This window comes from Lasioglossum baleicum, unplaced genomic scaffold (assembly GCF_051020765.1).
Source record: "Lasioglossum baleicum unplaced genomic scaffold, iyLasBale1 scaffold0802, whole genome shotgun sequence".
Lineage (NCBI taxonomy): Eukaryota > Metazoa > Arthropoda > Insecta > Hymenoptera > Halictidae > Lasioglossum > Lasioglossum baleicum.
The window spans coordinates 17040-37691 of NW_027469861.1; the positions used below are offsets into that span (position 1 = coordinate 17040).

The window sequence follows — 20652 nt, forward strand, 5'->3', positions numbered from 1 at the left end:
GTATACGCTCCTGTCGCGAACCTTCCGTCAACCTAAAGCGAACAATATCCTATCCATCCGGTCATCCATCGGGTACTCGTACGCGATCGTTTTCGTCTGCGAGGAAAATCGCGAGGAAAATCGCAACGAAAAGAAAGTCACGATGTCGACGCCGGCAAGACTCGGGCTCCGAGGTCTTCCACGATTCAATCATTTATTCGCTGGATAGACAAACGGAACCGCGGCGAGGAAAAATGAAAATATCAACGGAAGAGGAAGCTAGGTTATAAAACATCGGCGGGAAGAATACGAAAGCGTTGGATTTATCTTCTATTTTGCAACGCGGTCGTAATCTCCGACCCCGTAACGAGGGGATCCTCACTTGCAAAGACCGATTTCGGCTTATCTCGCCGGCTTATCAGCTACACGAATATTCACGCGAATTTATCGATCTGTCTGCAGTCGTTTCGGCACGGCCGGCATTTTCTCTCTCTCTAAAGCGTCAGTTTTACGCTCGTCGTCCCCGGGGACGTGATAAGAAAAAAGGAAAAAAAAGGAGAAAGAGCGAGGAGGAAAGGGCGAGGGGGAGAAAAAGGGAGCAAGGGAGAGAGAGAGAGAGAGAGGAAGGAAGAGGAAAATAAGAAGACCCCACTCGGAGTCGCGTTATGAGCATGAATTTTTATATTGAGATGTTATCGCGCCGCTACCGGGAAGGGAAAATAAAAACGAAGAGATTCGCGACCATAATGACGTACGTCCGCGCGTACCATCGCCGATTTCGTCGCTTCTTTTTCTTCCTCACTTGGCCAGCCGAACGTGCAAACGTACCTTTGGAGAAAGAAAAAAAAAAGAAAAAGGAGGAGGGAAAGAACAAGCAAAAGGGAAAAGAAGCCACGTCGAGAGTAACGACCGTCGAAATCGATCGTAAAAATTTTCGTTCCCGCGAATTAAGCTACCCCCATCTTTTCTCTTTTCTCCACTTTTCTTTTTAACCACGCCAATGGTTAGGGCCGTGTTACGCGAAACACGATTCCTCGCTGCATTGCGTAACCCCCGAGACTAGAAACGCATCCACGCTCCTCGTTGCACGTTACTGCCGGATGCATATATATATATAACGACCGCCGAAAGCGAGACCACCTCTTTATCATGATGATAACCTGCGCGGATCATCGGCTGGTCGCGATGAAACCGTTTAATCATTGCCGCGAGACGCCGACTTCCTGCCTTAATTGCCCGTTTGTTGACTTAATTAAATCGTCCCTACCCCGGGAGAAGTAATTCCTGAAGATAGGTCATATCTCAGCGCGAATGCAGAGGACGTTCCGTGGAAATGGAACCTTTAGACCGGCGGGTTCAGTCCACGAGAAGGTCTACCTCGATCGAGATTTTTGACAGACGAATAAGAAACCGAAAAGTGCTTCGCTCGTTGCTCAAGATGCTGCTTTGACAGGTATCGCGGCTCGCGTGTAAATAGCCCATTGTCTACCGAGAAAAACGTGTTTCGTCACTTTCACCGAGGATACAGCTGTATTGCGTAAATTTCTATTAAAAGCGTTATCGGGGAGGAAAGGTGAAAAATTATCGATCGGAGGTAGTAAATACGATTGTATACGTCGTTCGAGCGGGAGCGTAATGGGAACATGTTTGTCTGACGATAAACTAAAGCGAGTTATGTAATATATATAGTAGCAGGACGGTTTTGTACCGAGATAGAGAGGGAGCTTTCCGAAGGCAGCGTGGCCGAGCGGTCTAAGGCGCTGGTTTTAGGCACCAGTCCGTAAGGGCGTGGGTTCGAAATCCCACCGCTGTCAAATATTTTTTTTTTCCATCTTTTTCCATCAAATCATCGTCCATGCCGAGTAACGCGCGAATTTATCTAATTGGACATCGCGCGGATATATGCAACGTGACGGAAATACGGATACATAAACGTATATATTTGCCGATTCTGCAGAAACGTATCGACGATCGATAATCGATCGTATTTGTCGTCGCGTGAAATTACGGCGCGTAATACAAATTTTCATCGCCTGAATCTTTTAGAGCAACACATCATTGCGTATAATCGAATGCAATGCACGTAGTGCAAGTTAACGTATAAGATATGCAATGTCAAAGTAAGAATACGTCAGAGATGTATATTCCAATTGTTATTGCTGCTTATATTATAAAATATTCGAGGATTAATCGATTCCCATTATCTTAAAATATACCTTGAAAATGAAGGTATTTGCGAGTCGAAAAGAGTCGTTTTAACGATTTCCACGGTGGAACGGATAATTAAACAGCAGAGAATGTAGTTTGAGTTAGCAGGATCAAAAATTTTGTTATAAAAATCCAAAACTTAAAGGTCCCACCGAGATTTGAACTCGGATCGCTGGATTCAGAGTCCAGAGTGCTAACCATTACACCATGAGACCTTTGAAAAGATTTGATAAATATACAGGTGAAATGTGACCTGAGAATGAGCATCGCTACCATAACTCGTGAACATTACCGATATAGAGTCGAGGACTGATTCGATTACGAAGTTGTACGTAAATCTACCAGACTGTTGCGATATATTTACAACTATCTAAAACATCAAATAAACAAACGAAAAACAGGTAACTCGTTAAGAAATCTCGACTAAAACGTAATCGGTATACCATTTACCGCAAATGTCCGCGATCGAAACATTTCATCGACGTGCACGACTATTCCTCTCTAAGAACCACACAAATGCACCATTGCGAATAAATTAAATCTGATTGCTCAGTGTAATCGAATTTCAAACGAGTTGAAAATTACTCAAAGTAATTAATAGTAATTATAGAAAGCTCCACTTCCACTTATAGGATCGGTTTAAAAAACGGGGATGTAGCTCAGTGGTAGAGCGTTCGCTTTGCATGTGAAAGGCCCCGGGTTCGATCCCCGGCATCTCCAACTTTTTTTTCTCCTTTTCTCGGATATGCAAATGACCCGTAATGACACCTGCTCGAGACGAGCGAATTATCACGAGTCCAGTAACACTCGGAGTACTGCTATCAAACGTTTACTCTACTAGGATATCGTGCAGGCAAACATAAACACGAGAGACGCGGATGGGGCCGAAGATAAAAATTTTCGCCGATATCTTTCTGTCTCGCAATCAGTTACGTGTTATTTTCCGCTGCGAAACGACTCGTAACGACTATGTCGACTATACCGTATATCATCGGAGCTTAAACGGTAAGAGAAGGATGTCAAGATCAATTTAAAAATCATTCGTATAATACTCTATTTCCCTACTCGCAGGCGCATCGCGATAATTATCCCGAATTTCGCGGTTCGAGTCGCGGAAACACGTTTATTCCGATATTTATTCAATATCGGCTGAAATCTGTACCATCTCCTCCCACCTGGTCCCGCTCGCTGTATTAACTTTCCACGTGAAACCGAATGTAACATTCGCTCTTTCAACTGCTGGTATTATCTCGCACACGCGTGCAACACAATTACGATCACCAGTAATCGAAGCGTACACGCTGCCCATTGCGCTTCGAAACGTACAGCAACTGCGCGCTTATGGCACGTGATTGACTTCGCGATTGCAAACACGTGCAGTGCGATTATCGACTCGGTTCAGCGTGCACCGATCTCGGGACCACTGACACGACAAACGAAAACACGACTATCGTAAAGGGAAAAGGGAAAAGAAAAAAATAGAGAAAAAGGAGAGGAAGAAGAAGAAAAAGGAAAAGAGAAGAGATATAGGGAGAAGGATAGGGTAGAAGAGAAGCACGACGTATTCGAGTCGATGGCCATGGCCGTATGTAAAGCGAGGAGCATCGAGGAGTTGATAGGATGCAAACGAAGCCGAGCGAAGGAGATTGAATGGTAATAGCGGCCGATTCGTCATATGCAAAAGTTTCGTATAAACGAGTGAAAAGCGGCCCCGCGGAGAAAGATGGTATCATTTGAATTGCCGGTGCTCATCGCTCGGCCGGATACCTCGTATCTGTCCGCGACGAAAAACGCGAAGAGAATAATCGCGCCGAAATATACCGTGACAGGCTCTTTTTTTCTCTCTCCTCTCCTCTCTCCGCAAACCACTCGCGTGCCTCTTTTTTCCACCTTCGCCCCCTTCGCTGAGGCTGTCTCTGTTCTCGGCTGCCGCGGGGTACACGACGTCGCGAACCCGGAGAGAATTAATCATCGCGGAGAATACGACGCAGTAGAGGCAGAAACATAGCTGGGCCGTAACGTAATAGAACCGCCGATGAGTTGTACGATGCAAGAAATACACACCGATGCGGGGATAAAGGCCTTGATTGATCGGGAGGTAAACGTGACCGTTTAAATGTTGCGGCAGTCGCCTAGGAAAGAGGGAAAGACACGGTCGATCGCGAAAAAAGATACCGCCGCCTCTGTCCCGGCGGCGCTCGTTCCTTATTTTTTCTCTCCTCCGTTTTTTCTTTTTTTTTTTCTCCCTTTCCCCCCTATTGTTCTAGCGGACCATTATCCGCCATGCAAATTCATCGGCCGTCCATTCTGCCAGCAGGCTCCGTTACGTAAATCTATTTTGCACGGTCGCGACATCGGACGACCGGTGCATCCCGATGAAAGAAAAAGGAGCGCGCGAAGTCGTCGTAAAACGGCGGTGACGTATTTTGTAACGTCCTTGTGAAACGTCGGACCTTGAACGAGTATCCGCGACGAGACACGAGATACAGAGAGAGAGGAAGGAAAAAGAGGGAAAAGGGAGAAGAAAAGAGGAAAATTAGAGAACACCTCGCGTCGGATCGCGAACACGCGCGAAGGGGCGGTGAAATCTAATAGACTCGCCTAAATCAGCCGGCATTCCGCGCGTTATTTTCCCTCGGAAAAAGGGAAAGAAGCGGGTCCCCTGTCAGTGGACCGTTATAATATTCTGTCCGGCAATCTCGTATCTGTTTTATTCCGTCCCCGAGTCCGCGGCGCGACTACGCGAGGCGGCGCGGAAGCGAAAGGAAAAGGAGAGGAGAAAGAAAAGAGGAGAAAATCACGTCGCATAGGTATCGAGTTTTGACCCGATAGGGTCAGCACTGGAGCGTGTGACCATTTGTCACCCTCGCGAAAATTTTATTTACGAATATCCGCCCGGTGTCCGAGCTCTCGTGGATCGGTATAAAGGCCATCCTCCAATCGGGGACGCTTCTTTCCCGAGTTAGGCGCGCTCCGGGCTTCCGGCTGAATTTAAATGTCAAATTGAACAGCGCGAGGATTTCGTCCCTCGATTTCGTTTCGTCTCGTTTCGTCTGCCTCGCTCGGGGTTGGTCGAGGAGACACGGAAACGGCGTGCTCGTGGTCGTCCGCGAGGTCGTTGTTCCGCGAATTCGTTTCTCTCCTCGAGGGCAACGGGAATTCGCGTCACGTACGCGTCTCTCCGCCACTCTCCGCGTGATAAGTCTCCTCGAAGAAATTACGCGTTTAATTCGATGCTCCGGCCCGGTGTTTTCCTCTGTTCGCGAGGGAGAGAGGAAAGAGAGGGCGAGCCCTGCCGGGGCCCCGGCTGAATGGCGAGGACGAGGCAAAGCGGGTGAAAGAGAGGAAAAGGATTTAAAACAAAAAGTCAGTCGGGTGTCCAATGGCACGAAGCGCAACGGGAAGTGACGAGCAGAGGTGGTTAGAGGTGACTGCAGCAGAAATCCATCAGATGGGAAGAGATCACGCCTGTCTCCATGCCCGGGACAATGACGCGGCCCGCAGACGGCTTGTTTTTTGTATTCCCGCTCCTCTCCTCCCTCTCTCTCTCTCTCCGCCTTTTTCTTCTCCTTTCTTCTCCCTTTCTTCCTCTATTTCCTTCCTCGTCCGCTTCTTTTTTCTCTTTTTCCTTTTCCTCTTCTTCTTTTTTTTTTTTTTATTCCCCGGTTCGTATTTTTTTCTCCGCTGTCCCGACCCCGACCGCCCCCGACGACGCCCGATTCGACGCGGTGCTCTGTTCGAGCCGTGCAACGAACGCCACCGGTAGGAGGGGAGCTTTAAATATTTAGGCGGCTAATTTTCACGGAGATTTTTAAGCCGACGAAGGAAAGTGAGAATTGAAAGAAACGCGGTGACGCGGAGCGAGAGAGGACTGTGGGCGAAATGTCCTCCAGACTGAAATAATAATGAGAGGCGCCAGCGCCTTTAATCACGATATTAAACATTTACGATTGCCATGGCCTCCTCCTCTTAAGACGACTATTCTTTTCTTCTTTTTTAACGCGGCCCCGATCCGATCTTCCCTTCTGGCACAAAGACCTCAACCTACCCCTCTGACCGTCGCCACCTTCTTGTTTACGTTTACGTACCTCTGATAACCTTACGCGGAGATCGAGCTCTTTCCTTCGAGACACACCCGCGAACGGTGCAACCATGCGACCGACGCTCGAGATTATCGCGTCGCGGCGAAGGGCTGAGAGAAGAAACGCTCGGAGGGTTGGTAGAGCAAAGTTCCCCGGCGAGGAACTCGTTGGAAGCCGAACTCGGCTGGACGTCCAACCAGAGGAGGACCATCATTTTTCTTCCACGACACGGGGGCCACGGGACGGAGATTATGTCCCAGCCTGATCCTCGGGCTGTAATCGATGACAATGGCGGAAGGCAGCGGCGGATCGAGGCAGGCTCAATCTAGTTCCTCGGTTTGTTTTGCTTTCCCGCGCGATTTGTCATCCATTGTCTGACCGAGCACGCTCCGCTCGCCGCGAATCGTTATTTATGGTTTCCGCTTGATTAATTTTTGCCTCATCTTCCTGATATCTCGAAATTGTCCGCGTCAAGCGCAGCCCTTCTCGCGGCTGACACCCGATTTACGATTTACAAGCGTTTCCATTGTCGCGGTAAATTCCGCCCGGTGAAAGAGACGCGGGTTCGTCGGCGGATGGAAAAAATAATTTTTTTAACGACTCCGGGTATCGCGAGCCGGGTTCACCGAGCCGGGACAGTCGAGGGTTGGGAATCTCGGCGAATTCGGCCCGAGGGATATCCCTCGCGCGTGGCAGCTCGCCGGGATGAAATCGCATTTTTAAGGTTCGATTAAGGTGACGATAACGCGGGGCGATAGCCTGGGAGACAGAGATGAATTTAATATTCCGAATCGGGTAACGCGATTTCACCGGACGTCAGGCTTGAAATGCGCGAGCATTATAAATACGATTTCCCTCCGACGAGCGGCGGAGGGTGGACCTGTTTTCCAATTTCTTCTTTCTTTCTCGCTTTCACGCTTCGACGTGCCGGAATCGAATTATCGTGACACCGCGATTGGACGGAAAGAGAGAAGGAACGTCGAAGAAGCGGAGAAGAAGCGGAGAACGAGCAGCGACCCTCGACGTTGCTCGAGACATCGATAAGAGTACACGCCTCTGGCTGATGATAATTCGAATTACGTAATGCAAAGTGGTGGTCGATCGATGAACGTGGTTAGGCGAAAAGAGAAGAGGAGAAGAGAAGAAGAACGGTGCGAGTCAGAAGGGCAAGAGGAAAAAAATAACGCGAAGTACCCCGATTCGCGGACACCTACCCTGCTGCTCCGCTCCCCGCTGCCGTTCGCCCCCTTTCTTTTTTTCCTTTTTTTCCATAGCAGACCCTTTATACGTCGACCACAGTATCGACAGGAACGGCACCCCTTAGCTACGGGGGGACCTTCGAGGCTGCTCCATTGTGCAACGTTCGCGCAAGGTTGCTTGAAATACGCGCGTCTGATTTTTTCCCTTTCTTTCGCAACGCGACCACCTCTCCTTCTCTCCCTCTCCGTCCCCGAGACCGAGCCGGCAACCAGCGATCGTGCAAGCAACGAAGAAAGTCGAGATATTCGTGCGGTAACGTGAGAATGACAACAGATGCGGCGGAATGAAATTACAAGTGTCCCGGGTTCATTGTGCCGGAGCACACGGAGTTGTGCTTTTTAGCGAAATTGTTGTGACAAGCATTTCAACGGCGACTCTTGGCGCTTCCTTTCTTCTCGATACCGGTACACGGCCTCCCCTTTCCGAATAGGGTGCTCTCCTGACACTTTTACGGTGTCGAGTCCTGGTCTTCTGGGAAAAGGGCTGGCCCACCGGTTCGGTAATCCGATTTAATCGGCTCTTTTTTCCTTCCCGGTACGGCCATTCGCGCGAAACTGTTGACAAAACTTGGAAACGTCGATGGAACTGTTTGGCGAACCGTCGCGATTCGCTCGAGCCGGAGAGAGCGGGTAGTATCGAGCTTCTACGTTTCTGCGCGGTTTTCGCGCGGATCGAGGAGAATTATGAACGAGAAAGGAACGACCGGGTTGAAACGTTGTCGGGCAGCAAAGTTCGCGGCGAGACCCATCCGTACGGTTATGTAAATACGCCGAGACGAAAACGTTGGCGTGCGCGAGGCTCCGTAACGGGATTAACGGGCTAAAGTTGCTCGTGCATGGTTCGCTGCCTTATCTCAGCCTCCCTAATTGTCTATGACTATTCATCAAGTCATTTATACTCGGCTCAATTACCGTTGCCATCAGTTACCAGACTCGAGTCACTTCGAATCCGGCTTCGGCGAAAGCTCCGACCATTTATCTCCGCGCGGAGATACTCCGTAATTGCAAATCAGCTTCTAGCCCGTCAATTAATGATTTGTTAACGAAACCATTTTTCTTCTAATTTAAACGTCATTTTCTCGTTAAGCTGGTACTTAAGACTTTACGCGAAACCCGAGACGAGATCGGATAGCGTGATCTATGAAACGTGTTATTTAACTCGTTCGACTTTTCAACTTAATCTCGTCGAATTAATCGTTTGTTTTTACGAGAACATGTTTAATTGCAAGAATACAACTTATTTCGAGAAGAAAAAGGAAGAAAAAATATTTGCTAAGTGTGGGTTCGAACCCACGCTCCCAGATGGGAACCAGAACTTAAATCTGGCGCCATTAGACCGCTCGGCCAACCTAGCTTCGATGAAAGCATTCTTATTATATGCCTTCATAAGGCAGTGGTAATTATTATATTTAAACGATATAATTAATACTATATCCGTAAACCTCGATTTCATCGCACGAAGTATACGAGCGAGAATATCTATACGGAGAGGATACAAATTCATTTGTCCCGGTAAAAAGGAAGAATCTTGAAGAAATGAAAAAAAATTGCTCGAATAATCACACGTGTGATCTAATGGCTTTTTATTCGGGTTTAGATTCAATTACGAATCCGTTAATCGATGCAAATTTATCAAATTATTCAAGAATGGACTAATTCGCCGTGAAGCGTAACGAACTTTCCTTCGCGCGGAATCGGAGAAAAATTACGGAAGTTGTAAAAGGTGAAGGGCGATTTGAATAATACAATCATTATTCACCCTCGTTGTTTTCAGCGTTGACTAATGATCGACTTAAGGAATAGCGCGCACTCGTAAAACTCGATTGCGCTCAGGTACAAATCGCACTCTCTCTATCATACGAGAGCATGTTGCTCCTTTATGCATGCCTCCCTCGAGGAGCGCGATTGAAATAATTATGATTCAAGGCACTTACCGAAACGGTGGATATACTTTCCTCCTTCCAACCTGGCCCGATAATCGTCTACCTTTTCGTGTCAGAAAGTCCAACGACCTGTTTCCATTAGTCGCTTTAAACACTTAACACTGTGTTCTGCGGATTTATACGCGTATCATCCATGGTACTTCACTGATATAACAGGCAGGAATTGTGTACACAATACGGTTGTGTGCTGCACAGTCGATAAGTCAGCATGGCGCATACAGATATATGCCTGCGTCGTAATAAAACCGAATCGCGCTGTCTGGACTATATTTCCTGTCGTAAAAAACCCAACTCGCCTGGAAGTAGTCGTGTATCGTTCTAGTCGTTGTTAGTATATTTATACAGGGTACGGTTGATGTCGTGGTTGATGTTAGGATCGCGTGCCACGATGTCGTACCAGTCTGCACCTATCCCGTCGTTAAGGCGTACTCCGCCATGTCATTAACGTAATCACTCTCCGTCACTTTGAGAACTCGACAGAATACTCGATATTTTAAGTAGTCGAAACTTTTCGTTTTACTTCCGACGTGATAACTCACGAATTTCTATCCACGTTTCTGTCTTCGCGCGGGATAATTCACTTCGCGGTTTTGTAACGCGGATACGCTGTGCGCTTTTAAGAACGTTATATATCGTTCGAAAAGCGCGCGCAATCGGTTACGCCAGGCTGAATATTGTCCGCGTTATTGAGACGTAAAAACTCGGCTAGTGGTATTGAAACAAGAGAGTGATTAGTTGGAACACGCATCCCTCTGAAAACACATGTGTTGTAGAATGTAAACTCGACGCCCTGAAACACAGATGCTGAATACATCGCTGTCGTCTGAATTTAGGTTAACATATGTCAAACTTGACTTTTCTTCAAAGGACACGAAACTGCGCAGTTAAACCGAGCGGTTCGACCGAGGGTATTTATTCCGGATCGTTCGAATAGAAATAACCGATATTGGAATTTCATCGATTCGAAAAGAATTCTATTGCAAAGTGTTCGTAAAAACTGATCGATCGTGTGAGATACTCGTGAAACGAATCGACGACGTCGATAAGGAAGATTAAACTCGATTCGATATACTTCGAAGTCGAAAGAAGGAATAATTGCCGTGCTTTCTTTTTTCTTTATTATAACTCATTCACCATAATATATTTCTTCGAACGAGAAGGTTTACGTGTGCTACAGAAACGAATTTCGTGTCGCCGCTCGAGATATTTTTCCGCGAAAGCGTAATTGACAGGTTAGGTTATCGGGAAATAATCATAGGATAAGAAACCGTGAACCCTGAAAGTGAACGAAGCACTTTGTGTCCCAAGAGCGACGAGGAATTTTGTTTATAAACACCGATTACATGTGATCAGCGTCACGCAATCGTCTTCGACCTACTGCGTTATCGCGTGAAAAGAACAGCGTTCCGTTGTCTGATTTTTATCCATCTCGATCTTTACGATATCACGGTTCGTAAACACTTTTTATCCACGACCGTGGCCATACACATCGAGACACAACGTCTACTTGTTATCGGTATATGATACACGATCGACTGTTTCTAAACCACGAGACTCTAGGCTCGAAGATGAGAACAGAGATGCAGTGTGGCCAACGTAACGATCGATGAAAAATCAACAGCGTTGCAACCGTATCGATTCAACTCGTAAATGATTCGTCCGATACGTGTGCCTTTCGGATCCCGAATTACCATTGTTCGACGCAGCTTTTCAGTGCTCGCAGACTCGAATGATGTGGATGGAAAACAGACGGCTGGAAAATACGATGGGATTTCCGCTTTCTGGAAAACGCAGACGGCGCGCTATAATGACGTATGTATGTAATCCTTTGACTTTGTATACGGTCACAGAGAAAAAATTAGCTTTTTGAAATAATCCACGTGTGTTATTGGCTAGTAAGGGTCGTTTCATGTTCACCGCTCATTGTTTTCGTCGTACCACGAGGGACTTGCTTTTATGCCAATACTTCAAAGTGCCATAACCTATATGGGGTATCGTACGGCGCAAAAGTTACGCGGACTAAATCGGACATCTTTATCATCGTCTTCAGGTGTCTTCCTTCGGTGAGTTTATAACCTGTTGTGCATGTCGAAACAACATGTCCTTGCACGTGTGTCGAAGTTTCTTTTTTTTTACGAGCATGCATGAACCAGCTTTGTTACGCTTAAATACACGAAGCAAGTAAGTAATGTTACCAACGGTACATTCGGAACAGCATTTCGCTTAGTTCCATAAACATTTTACGAATTGTTCCTACACGCTTTACGACATTTCAGATTCGACGAATGAAAGATAATAAAAAGAAGGGAATTGCATCGAAATTTAATATAAAATTCGTCGCGCTTCCATTTCATTTCTTATTTGGCCTGTGTATATCTCTGCTTCTCATTACAATGTACAATGCCAAGAGAAGCGGAACTTTGTGATGTACACGCATACCGAACTGAGCATCGGTGGAGAGGAGCACTGTCGATTGCATCCGCCGACAGGAACACTAATCACGAGACCCGCTGTCTTTTAAGATTATTAAAATCGTCAAAGCTTCAAAGTCCTCAAAGGGTAATTACCCTACGGGATATTTATGGCTGGGTTACTCTCTTCCCTCGCTCGCCAGGGAGCAGAGGCAAATAAAGAAGGAGCACGCGGACAGAGAAGAGGTAGACTGCGAACTGCCGTGGAAAGAGCCTTTCTCTTCGTGTGTCATTGTCAGGGCTTGTAGATAGATTGCTCAGACGGTAATTGATTCCTGTGCCGTGTCGAATAATTGAACGCTCGACGTTATACAGTTTTCCGTAAAAATATAATCTCTGATTTATACCTGCCATTCCTTCAACGAATTCTTCAAGATGTTCCCCGTAATTTGAATTTATGAGCACTAGATCGCCTTTTGTTTTCTCCAAACGGCTTCTTTCCATGGCAAATCGTTACCTAGGCGTCGGTTTAAACGTGCAAGATGTTCCGAACTAACTTAGGTTCGTTAGAACTAGCAGTACTAGTACAATACCGGTATAAACGCTTTTGATTTCAATTACCTTTCACCGAAATACCACGTTCAGGGAAAAAGGAGACGAGTTATTCGCAAAGGGACTGCATGCGTTTGACTTGGACGCGCAATAACCGATTCTACAATTAACTTTGTTCAAACTCGTACGTCACGGTTTGAAAGCTCACGAGGAAAAGAGGCGGGAAAAAATGAAAAAGGGGAAGGAGGTAACGATATTGGTTCGATGAAACCGGTAAATGGGCCAGACTGTAAAAAAGCGCAACACGTAGGAAGAGATGCGAAAGGTAATGTTGCAAGGGTGATATCTGCAACGTTTATATCCTGTTGCGAATGTACCTTAGACAAAGTACTCACTCGCAATCGCTTTAAGAGCAGGGGCATGCCAACTATGAAAGGTGTTAAGAGGAACCGTGAGCGGGCTAGCCGCGATAATGTGCTCGTATAAACGTCCGTGTGCCTCTCGCGGATTAACGCCCGAAGAAAAAGGTCCGTCTGCTGATGGGCGCCATCGTCGCGTTTTAAAAGACCTCTGCCATGCTGTTTCGCGGTCGGTGATATGATTCGTTTGCATTAAGCATACGTACGCGCCTGTATCCGTAAATCGCGAAAAAATAACGGAATACTAAATGCACGAGATTTGAACTACCAGCGAACCGTTTTAGTTGTCTGGGAAGAATGTCGGGTATCGTTCTTGGAATGCCAGGCCGGTATCGTCTCTCGAAAATGGTCCTTTAGGAAATGGACTGGAACGTGGTTGCTTTTAGTCGATCATGTACTCGCGGTTTCATATTTGCCATTTTTTCGCACGGTATTGCCCGGCGTTATCGCTTAGGTACACATCCGCGCGGTTATGCTTTCTCTATCCAAATGTATTTCATATTTCCATTTCGCTGTTACCGTCCAGCGAATGCACTTGCGAGGACACGGTAGTAAATATATTGCTACAACGCCTGCTCGTCGCTTTTGTCTCTTTTCGTCCGCCAGCACGTGAACATCTGTTAGCCTGAAAGAAAATTCGTGAAATTACAGAACCCCATGTCACGATATTTCGACGCGTAATCATTATTATCGTATCGATTGTTACACGCGGATTAGTTTCGCCTTTTTGCACGCCCGGGGGAGCATCTATATTAATTTAAGCGCTCCCCGTTTAATCGATTCTTGGTTTAATTTCACAGTAGAGCAAGTTATACGACCTCGAGCGATGACAACGAGACGACGAATTGTCTCCTGTTCTGTAGACGCGTTTCAGTATGTTTAACGCGCCACTAACTTTGGAATGACGTGAATTACACGGGCGGTGTTCGCCTGTACAGGCTCGTTCACAATCGAGCCTAATTTCCGATTAAAAACAGACCGACGAGGAACGGAAATATCCGTTCGACATTTCGACGTAATAATTCAAAACTTAAATTCGAATCTAGCCACCGCGAAAAATCAACGTTCGATACAACGACGTTTAAATGTCGGAGTAGATTTGAAAACATCAACGATGTCAACTTATACGTCAAGTCACGGATATCTTTAAACACTAGATTTACGGAACCCGTCAATTTGACGGATGGGTGCTTCAATTATACAATATTAACAGATTTAATTTAAGTTAATTAAATCTGTTAATATTGAGATTGTTTTCAACTCAAACCCATCGTTTGTTTTTTAAAGAAAATATGTGGTTTTCTTACCCAAAATCTGACGGGTGTCCGTAGAAAAAGGTATACAAGAAACCCCCGTAAACCTAGTGTTAAGAACACGAATCGCCGAGTTATCCTCTTGCATTTTCCGTAGGTGAGAAGAGGAAAAGGGAATATCCTTGGAACACGCCCGGCAATTTGCAGCAACCTGTAAGCTCATATTCAAACCCGCCATTTCCAAGAAAGGTTTTCCCTTATCGCAGCCAGCAGAGATGCAGTCGACATAACGTTTCGAGCCCTCGTTCGTCGTACTAAACGTTCCTAAATGAATCGTTAATCGTTAACGGCGTGGCGTTACGGACTCTCAGGCTCGCTTATAAACCGGAAATTTCGTCGGTCGAATGTCCAACTGTCCAAATCGTTCGGCAGCCAAGCTCTTCCGGTCGATAAAGTCGGGCCTGCTTTATTGCCAAAAGAGACCTGGCAGGTCCCGGTTGTCCTGACCTGTCATTAAAGCGTACGTTAAGCGCGCTGTTTTTTCATTTCGTTAAATCGTTTTCCCCTCTGTCCCTACCCACCGTAGGTTTTCTCTCGGTGTTGAGCCGTTTCTGCTGCCTGTGCCGCTGAACGAGGCTCGTAGGGCAGTCGAAAGGTTGTAAACGGTCGCTCATCCAATACGGAATGTCGACTACGAACGGAATAGTCCGGATTCCTGGCTTTATTAAGCCTTCGGTTTATGCGGCACATTTTGAACGTTGACCCACGTGCAGGATCGGAAACAAAGCCTAGGCGGGTCGGAGGAAGCTACGAGTTCGACTTGGATTTTCACGAGAGGCATAAAAACGATTACTCTCGCGCAAACGGTCTAGCTTGTTTAATCGTCGTAGTTAACGCTGCTCACGGTATGGCTTTACGGGTGAAACCGACACAGGGGCTGGTCGGATAACTTTTTTTTTCAGGCGAAGAAGTCGCAGAGGGTAGGAGATGAAATTAGGGAATCGGTCGGGCAGAGCAAGGCGCGACAATGCGATTCGTTTGCAACGTTTGTGCAAAGGGACGTTTAATAGCGTTTATGGGGAACGGAAGTGCAGCGGATTTATGGTATTCTATATCGTAATGTCGGACAATGCGAAAATACCGCCGGACAGGTTTATAGTTTTATTAGCTCTTTCATGCGTCCGAGGAAATTCTAATTCGCTTTTTGCCCCGTCGAACCCCATGGCTTTTTTGCGCCCTTTTGCTGTCCCGCGAGGATGCAAACACATTCGGCCCGGTCGCGCCCCAAATAATCGTAAAATTTGATAATTAAATTTAATCGCGCCTCTTTAATGGCCCTCCACCGTTGCCATTGTGTCCGTCCGCCCAGCGTTTACTGCGATCCTCGATTACACGAAGCTTTAAAACATATGCTTTATGTACCTCGTCTTCGAACGATGATGCGCTATTATGATTCTGACACGTCATTAACTTGGTTAGTGCTTACGACGACGTAGGCCGTTCGAGTTAGCTCTCGCACTCCCTAAATCGAAACGGTCGCTTTCTCGCGATAAAATCACCCAGTGAGTTCCTCTTTTTTTTTTCTCTCTTTCTTCTTCTTTCCAATTCGAGGATAAATTCGAGGGATGGGGTGGAAATCGATAGGTCTGGAAATAGAAATCGCGTCGGTGCAACGCGTGGTGGTTATTAATGTATCAGGTGGCAGGTCGGTATTCCATTAGACACCGCGGCTGGTCGTTGATACGGCGAGAACGCGTATTTTCCAGGCTGTTGGTCATCCGTCTTGGGACAGGCGGCGATCGCGCAAGTTGTCGCGGCTCGAAGCAGGTTCCGATTAACCGTCGTGTCGCGGCCGATTCGCGGGGAAAAATGCGAGCGATCGTACGGGCTATTTCGCGATTGCTCGTTTTTCGCGCGGAAAAGGAGCGCGGCGTGGGGCAGGCGGTGGCCGGTTTGTCAGCTCGGAGAGGAGGGAAAGAAGAAAGGGAGAAAAATGATAGAACCGAAAGGGGGAGGAAAGAAAGGGGACGATGTCCGGGGCGTAATTTGTACTCTGTCATACGCGCAGGCGGAGCGAGGCAGAGGAGTATCGGCGTATTAGCAACGCGAAAACTTATCGCGGTGCTTAAAAGCACTAGCCGAGTATTAAGCGCGGCGATACTACTCGAGCAATCTTGTCTCGCTAAATGCTAGAGAGTGCACGTAATTCCACGGAAGATATTGGATAACCCTCGAGTGGATGGTGGAGCGTAAACGGGCTCGGGAGGGTTAACTACGTGGAATATATCTTTATCGTCGGTGAAAACGCGCGTATCACGGTGATAGTTCATTTTCGACGTGGAAGAGTGCTCGATCGGGGATCGCCAATTAAAACGTCGTACCGCCAACAATGCCGTAGAATGGAGCCCGCAATTCCGCGCTTCATCGACGTGGGTTTTTGATGCCGGAGCCTGTGCTCGCCGCCGTCGAGGCACCGCAACAACGGCCCAGCGCCGCGTGTGTAGACGCGTCTGTACACGGTTTGCACACCGATATGGAAACGCAGCGTGTACCACCCCGGCGTGTGGTTGTAAGAGTCGGTACAATGGAGCAGAAAACAAGAGACGGTCGGGACATCAAAGTGCCGGATGTTATGGAGTGAGAACGCTGCTGGATCCGGCACAGTCTGATAATCATCTCTACCAAATACTTTGTAATCGTTAATTACGGCGCAGCATCGACGACGCTTTGGGCAAAAGATCAGTCACTCGGGGTGCAGGGGTAGGCAGCGAAAGAATGAAGGGTTTTATAGTCTTTTATATCGTAAAGAACGGCACAGATATACGTATATTTCAAGTCCTCTGTAGGCTTCGGATTCGGATCCTTTTGAGTCGAGCAACCCCTTATTCGGCACTTCGCCTTCTTTAACCGACGGGTATTACCGATTATTTCTCGTCAGTCTACTTTCCCTCTGAATGCGCGTTTTTTCATTCCGCGAGCGAGCTCGCGCGCGCTTTGTAATAAGATGCGCTTTGCGTGCTCGAGAGGCAGCGACTTTTACGCCGGCGATAGAAAGTTAAATACGTTCGGTTTCCCGATCGGAAGGGGAATAATTTTTCGCCTCTCCTAAGTCCTCAGCTTCGCGAAATTTTTTCCTACCGAAACCGTCGCCGAGAGATCGCCGGTCTATCGCGATTTCGAAGTACGCGCGCGTGTATTTCGTTTGCTCGATTCGGGGTAAATCTTGGCCGGAGCGAGAGAGACGCCAGAGTGATTCCTTAGGCAAGAGTCGAATTTATCGCGGACGTTTAAGTCGTTGGAGCTGTCGAGTGGCGGCAGTGCACGGTACGTCAAGCTGCGAGCCAGGATCAAATGAGGCGTCGGAAGATTCGGTGAAAATTTCTCTGCAACCCCAGCCATGGAAACTCGTCCTTTTTTCCTCCTCCCGAAGGGCGTAACGCTCGGGGTAAATGAAGCGCACTGGAAAAGGAATCGCCGGAGGAGAGAAAGGCTCTGCTAAATATTCGAATGCTCGAGTGCATTCAAAGTGGTGCTCAGGCTCGGTGCGCAGCTATCATTTCCCGCTATATTTTCAACTTTTATGCGCGTGCATTGTCCTTTATCGCGTGTATATTCCGAGCTATCCTTCCTCGCGTGTGTACTTTCGCGTAGAATCCTAGGGCAAACGGCGGCTTTCCGCGGGACAAATCGTTTCGTCGAATTGGACCGATTTAATTAGCAGGTGCCAAAGGCGATTATTACGCAGCTGCAAAGCGCGAATAAATCGTACTCTTCCTGTTCGAATATTTCTTCACGTAGACGCGACACGAGCGTGCTTCCTTCGAAACAGACACGATTGGTCGAAGAAGAAGGACTTTTTTCGTCGGATTGCGGATAATTCGTAAAGGGTGGCTCGTCGAAGTTGAATCGATGTCGGAAGTCTCGGTGCTATGACCGAGGCGTGTCGTCCGAGTTTCGCGTTTCTTCGTCTCGCGTCGTCCATTAACGCGAGACGAAGCTCGCGGAGGCTCGTGCCGCGCTGACCGCACCAGGAAACGAAGACGAGTTATCATTATCGTCTAGAGATTACCGTAGCGCGGTGTGTACAACCCCGTGGCTAATAAGAGCAAGGTAAAACGGGAGGACGGGAGGGAGGGTGGAATAGGCCGAAGAAACGTTATAAAATCTGAGCAACCACAAAAACCGCAGCGTTGCGCCGCTCTAGGTTCAAGTAGCAAGTTCAGTGGCCTTGATAGGCGTTGCACCAACGGCTCTGCAACGTACTCGTTGGAACACGGTATAAATCGCAGGTGTGTAGGCTGAAAAGGAGCCTGCTAATCGTCCGGAAAGATATTAGATATTTCTGTTTAATTGTACTCTGGACGAGGATCGCGGTCGTAAATTTTCCGCTTTATTTCGCGCAGCTTTTATCGCCAATTAAAACACGCTCTCATCCACGTATCGTTTCGTAATCCCGGCGATTACGTAGCCTCGCGAGCAGCCGTCGGATATCGTATTAGCGCGCGAGGAAAAAGAGGAAAAAAGGAGAAAAGAATGGAACGAAAGGAGGAACGAGGCATTTATCCAGCGTCTTAATGAATGAAAATGTTACGAGGTGAACTGTTTCTCCCGCGACCGTAGGTATATTCCTACGGCCCTGACGCGTTAAGTCACGATGCATGTACGCGTGCCCGGAAGGTGGTTGATAGCCGCGTACAGGTGTGCGTATATCCACTCGTTAGGGAAATAGAAAGTATATACCTGCGCCTGTGAACTGGTAAACGATAATATCGATTGCCCCGTAGTCGAGCCGTTTTTCCAGGCTCCCGGTAGATACGATCGGACCGATTGATTCGATCGCGATTGTGCGAGCTCACGGTCCCGCACGAGTGACGCTGATTGCGTTCTAAAACGTGTATCTAGCGCGAGAAAAAAAAAATAGAGATGCCGGTGCCCGGTGATTACCGTCTCTTGTAACAGAGAACGCCCCTGGAGGCTATAGGTCGCTAGATGATTTATCGCGCTCGGTCCTCGAATTCTCTTTGTTCGGATTACATTTTCGATACTCGCACGTCCGCCCACAGGCCGCGCCGAGTCCTCGAGAGTACGAGTTTCCGCGCACTCGCGCGCGAGTACGAGCCAGCTCCGCGGTAATTTTCCTCCGATCCGAGTAGGGCACCAAGCGCGCTTTCTCGCATCGGTCCATTCGCTTTCCCGCGTAATTAAGTCGCTAACGCGCGCAGTTTCAGGCTAGGTTCGGTCCAGGATCGGGTATCTAGACGGGTCTAGTGGACGTTAACGGGCGTCAGGTGGGTCGGGACGCATCATCGACGCGTGCATCCTCTACGGGCTGCGTGCACCGCAGCATGCACGTGCACATATTCGCATGCATCGAGCTGCCGGAGCAGTACGACGTACTACGCGGCCACTCACGAGAGGCACTATGTTCCCGTGAGCCGGCTACGGCTACGCACGGGTTTGCCTCTGAATTAGGGGTAGCTTGCTTTGGATTATTACGTCATAACAGTAGGGCCACCTGGATGCAATTGCCCGTGCCGATGCGACCGAACCTGTCGTCCTATTTATTGGCTGTCTGCCAGCCAGCTATCCGACCAGATCTCGTTCTCGCGCAGAAATCTCTGCCTAACCGTCCTCGTCCAACCGATCGACGTTTACGACCGCCTGCTATTTACTTCTTTCCCGATACTTTTCCACCGTTGCGCCCAGGCCACGCGGATTTTTCGCTTTCCGGTAATAACGGCCGTTCGCGGATCTCCAAGGTTTCTCTTATTACGCGTAATGGCCGCTGCTACACTTTGCGACATCGCGCGACAACCGTGACATTCGACGACGCCGGTAATCGTCGTCTAGGAAGTTACGCGACGCGACGTCGATTTTTCGCCGCAGCTGGTCTTCGACGCGAACCGCGAAGGAAACGCCGCGGCGTCCGTCGACCCGCGCGTCCAATCCTTTTTCTACGCTTTCGTCACCGACTTGTTCGCGTCGCGCCGAGGCAACGCTGCCCGTTTGCCACTCGCGGTGCCCGGGTCCTCGTCGAATTAATGCAAAACACAAGGTAGAGCTGGATACGCGGCCGTAAAGAGCGTGGCTTGCCACTCCGCGGAAGGAACCATAAAATACGAAATGTATTAGATTGATAAGGCTCCGGGAGTTCTGCCGGGGTGGCTGGCCGTCGCGAAGGCAGGACCAGCACGGAGGACGGAAGGAGAAGCGAAGAGCATAAACGTATTTACTCTGGCTCAGCATAATATCGCGAGCTTTTATAACCGATAAAAGTTACAGCTGACACTTCTCTCTGCAGCGACTGCGATACGCGGACGAATGCGCGGGCACGCTCCTTTTTCGTGCACGTACCCGCGTACGTGTGCCGGGGCCGAAGGAACGAGGCGATTTACGAGCAACCAGAGACACGGTAACGAGTCCCGACCATCGAAACAATCGCGGCATTGTGCCTCGAGATCTCTTTGTGCCTCCCGACTGCCACGCCGCGCGCCTACCCCGTTACCTACCACTTCTAACGCCTCTCCATTTAATTAAGCCCGATAC

General features: G+C 48.2%; 4 non-coding genes across 4 annotated transcripts; 2 read left to right on the top strand and 2 right to left on the bottom strand.

Annotated features, from left to right (window-relative positions):
* The first annotated feature begins 1712 nt into the window (after positions 1 to 1712).
* Trnal-uag (transfer RNA leucine (anticodon UAG)) lies at positions 1713 to 1793 on the top strand. The gene has a single exon. It is a non-coding gene; the product is annotated as a tRNA-Leu (tRNA).
* A 537-nt stretch (positions 1794 to 2330) lies between these two features.
* Trnaq-cug (transfer RNA glutamine (anticodon CUG)) lies at positions 2331 to 2402 on the bottom strand. Its single transcript has one exon. It is a non-coding gene; the product is annotated as a tRNA-Gln (tRNA).
* A 433-nt stretch (positions 2403 to 2835) lies between these two features.
* Positions 2836 to 2907, top strand: Trnaa-ugc (transfer RNA alanine (anticodon UGC)). The gene has a single exon. It is a non-coding gene; the product is annotated as a tRNA-Ala (tRNA).
* A 5891-nt stretch (positions 2908 to 8798) lies between these two features.
* Positions 8799 to 8882, bottom strand: Trnal-uaa (transfer RNA leucine (anticodon UAA)). The gene has a single exon. It is a non-coding gene; the product is annotated as a tRNA-Leu (tRNA).
* Between the last annotated feature and the right edge of the window lie 11770 nt (positions 8883 to 20652).